General features: G+C 51.0%; 1 pseudogene; it reads left to right on the top strand.

Moving 5' to 3' along the window:
* The first annotated feature begins 811 nt into the window (after positions 1 to 811).
* LOC142447258 (protein APCDD1 pseudogene) lies at positions 812 to 2,928 on the top strand (annotated as a pseudogene).
* Positions 2,929 to 3,811: the final 883 nt, after the last annotated feature.

Below are 3,811 nucleotides of genomic sequence, written 5' to 3'. Positions count from 1 at the left end.
TGCTCACTTCCATGACACGATTGCTGAAGACAAAGTGGGTGCATAAGCAAATGTGGTGAAGAAAGCTGATGGTGCCCGGCCATCAAAAGATACAGCGTCTGGGGTCTTAAAGACTTGAAAGTAAACAAGTGGCCATTTAACTCAGAAGCTACTTCCCACATCTCATACATACCTTTTTAGCACTGGTGATTTAGGTGTGGCTTGCAGATTAGGATCTTTAATAGATCTTTCTATTAAGTCCATCTGTAGGTAAGGGGCCATTCCCTTACAGAAGGGTCGCGGAGAGATTAGCCAGTCAGGGTGCAGTGTAGCAACTATGAAACATACACCTTTCCTCTAATTCTTAAATGCTTCCTCCCCCACCACTATCACAATCCCAATTCTACTTTACAAATCTGGCTAGACCAGAGGATGTACACTGGTACAGATTTGAACCAGAAACACAGGGAATCCAGGACAGATGAGCCCCTCAGGACCAATGGTGAGAGTGGTGATACCAGAGGGTGGAGGGAAGGTGGGGTAGAAAGTGGGAACCCGTTATAGGAATCTACATATAGGGGGCTCCGCGCGGAGCCCGCATGGGGCGCGCGGCCGCCTCCTGAGCTGGGGCGCCGCAGCAGGCCCGCGCGGCCGGGCCAGCCGAGGGCAGGCGGCGCGCGCGGGCTCGCGGAGACGGCCTTTGTGCAGGGCCCGACGGCCGGGCGCGCGGGGCCGGGGTCCCTTCGGGCGGCGTGGCAGCTCTGCGGGCGCCAGGCGGCGGCCAGGCAGCACTGGAGACCCGCGAGCGGCCGCGCCATTTAGGGACCCTTGGCGGCCGCGGGACTCTGGAAATGTCCTGTCTCTGCTGCCTCCTCGTCAGATACCTGTTCCCGGCCCTCCTGCTGCACGGGCTGGGAGAGGACTCTGCCCTCCTGCACCCAGACAGCAGACCCTACCCAAGGTCCCTAGAGAAAAGTGCCTGGAGGGCCTTCAAGGAATCCCAGTGCCACCACATGCTCAAGCATCTCCACAATGGTGCTCGGATCACTGTACAGATGCCACCCACGATTGAGGGCCACTGGGTCTCCACAGGGTGTGAAGTAAGGTCAGGCCCTGAGTTCATAACGAGATCCTACAGATTTTACCACAATAACACCTTCAAAGCCTACCAGTTTTATTATGGTGGCAACCGCTGTACAAATCCCACCTATATGCTTGTCATCCGAGGCAAGATCTGCTTGCGCCAGGCATCATGGATCATCCGAGGGGGCACTGAAGCCGACTACCAGCTACACCACGTCCAGGTTATCTGCCACACGGAGGCCGTCGCTGAGAGGCTCAGCCAGCTGGTGAACCGTACTTGCCCAGGGTTTGTCCCAGCTGGGAGTCCCTGGGCATTGGATGTCACGCTTGACCTGTGGCGTGAGGAAAGCGGCTGTGAGTGCACCAGGGCTGTGAATTTTGCCATGCATGAGCTCCAGCTGATCCGGGTGGAGAAGCAGTACCTGCATCACAACTTAGACCATCTGGTGGAGGAGCTCTTCCTGGGTGACATCCACACGGATGCCTCGCAGAGGATGTTCTATCGGCCGTCGAGTTACCAACCTCCCCTGCAAAATGCCAAGAACCATGACCACGCCTGCATCACCTGCCGAATCATCTACCGCTCGGATGAACACCATCCCCCAATCTTGCCCCCGAAGGCAGACTTGACCATCGGCCTACATGGGGAGTGGGTGAGCCAGCGCTGCGAGGTGCGCCCCGAGGTCCTCTTCCTCACCCGCCATTTCATCTTCCATGACAACAACAACACTTGGGAGGGCCACTACTACCACTACTCTGACCCCATCTGCAAGCACCCGACCTTCACCATCTACGCCAAGGGTCGGTACAGCAGGGGCATGCACTCCGCCCGCGTCATGGGAGGCACCGAGTTCGTGTTCAAAGTGAACCACATGAAAGTCACCCCCATGGATGCGGCCACCGCCTCACTTCTCAACGTCTTCAGCGGGAATGAGTGTGGGGCCGAGGGCTCCTGGCAGGTGGGCATCCAGCAGGATGTGACACATACCAATGGCTGTGTGGCCCTGGGCATCAAGTTGCCTCACACGGAGTATGAACTCTTCAAGATGGAACAGGATACCCAGGGCAGGTACCTCTTATTCAATGGCCAGAGGCCCAGTGATGGGTCTAGCCCCGCCAGGCCAGAGAAGAGAGCTACGTCTTACCAGATGCCCCTGGTTCAGTGTGCTTCTTCTGCACCCAGGGCTGAGGACATGACGGATGAGCACAGAGCCCGCCAGTACGGAAGTGGAGCTGCCCCCCAGCGCAGAAGCTTCCTCACCTTCCTTACTGTGATCCTCTGCCTTTGGACTATACCAAATTGGACCATCCTCAGATAGAACTTGCTGAAAAGTTGTGTTTCTCTACACAATGTACAGATTCTCCTTACGGAAAGAAAGGACATGTGTTCCTTGGAGACACTTAAGGACCTGAGAATTGTCACTCTCCTCCCCTCTCTGCCCTGCGCTATGAGCAGTGCTTGTCTGAAGTTGCTTTGAGCTCCATCCAGCCTGACCCATGGCTGGAGTGACTCCACAATAGTAATTGCACTTTAAAACTGTGGAGTGTTTGGCTAGTGTGTGTGGCCACGCCTCAAGGGAGAGAAGGCCTTGTATCTTTTCCTCTTAATTATTATTATATTTCTGAGTTGAGCTTAGAAGAAACAAAGATCAAACTATAACAATTTAACAATTAACCCTGTTAATCGAGGGTGTTTTCTGCCTTTCTTTAAAACTGTCTTGCTCTCCTGGGTTTTACAACCTAGGATCCTGTGCTGAGTTCACGTAGGACCGTGATAAAGATGCCTTTTGATAAAGAAGAGTCTTGAGGGTGGACATGTAAATATGAAAAGACACAAGGTTTGTGTAAACCACCTGTACAGCCTTTATGCCCAATTGGAAAGAATTGAAATTTTCGTGTCAGAAATATTCAATGAAAACTATCTGTAATTAAAGTTTTAAAGTAATTAAAAAAAAAGAATCTACATATAACCTCCTCTCTGGGGGACAGACAACAGAAAAGTGGGTGAAGGGAGATGCCAGACAGTATAAGACATGACAAAATAATAATTTATAAATTATCAAGGGTTCATGAGGGAGGGAGGAGCAGGGAGGAAGGGGAAAATGAGGAGCTGATACCAAGGGCTTAAGTGGAGAGCAAATATTTCTAGAAGGATGAGGGCAACAGATGTACAAAGGTGCTTGACACAATTGATGTATGTATGGATTGTGATAAGAGTTGTATGAGTCCCCAATAAAAAGATTTTTAAAAATGTCCTAAATTCAGTATAACTGCCCTTCAGGGTTTCGGAAGCTGTACATCTTGATGGGAGCAGACAGCCTCAGTTCTCCTGAGGACTGGCTGGATGGCTTGCCAAGGCTTAACTCACCCACCACCCACCCAGGGCTCTTGTCTTTAGCACAGGAATGAGTAAACACTGGACTGGCTCATTAGAAAAGTGCTTTGAACAAAATGTGTTGCCAGTCAAGGTGAGTTGTTATTTAAAGATGATTATTTTATCTTTGGGGGGCAACTTGGTTTTTCATGTATGGACTTAGACTTCCCATAGATTGTGGATCCTTAGTTTGGGATTTCTAAGGAAATATACCTATATTGTTGCATACACCATCCCAATTAAGCTTTTTTTTTTCTTTTTCCGGCGCAGGCCTTTCTTCACTTGGATATCCTGGACAGATGAGGTGATGGTTTTATTAACCATCATTTGATGGATGAGAAGATTCAGGGTGCTGATTGGGCACATGACTTGGTT

This window comes from Tenrec ecaudatus, chromosome 4 (genome assembly GCF_050624435.1).
Source record: "Tenrec ecaudatus isolate mTenEca1 chromosome 4, mTenEca1.hap1, whole genome shotgun sequence".
Classification (NCBI taxonomy): domain Eukaryota; kingdom Metazoa; phylum Chordata; class Mammalia; order Afrosoricida; family Tenrecidae; genus Tenrec; species Tenrec ecaudatus.
The sequence above is the reverse complement of the archived record's forward strand: the minus strand, read 5'-3'. Positions and strand labels throughout refer to the sequence as shown.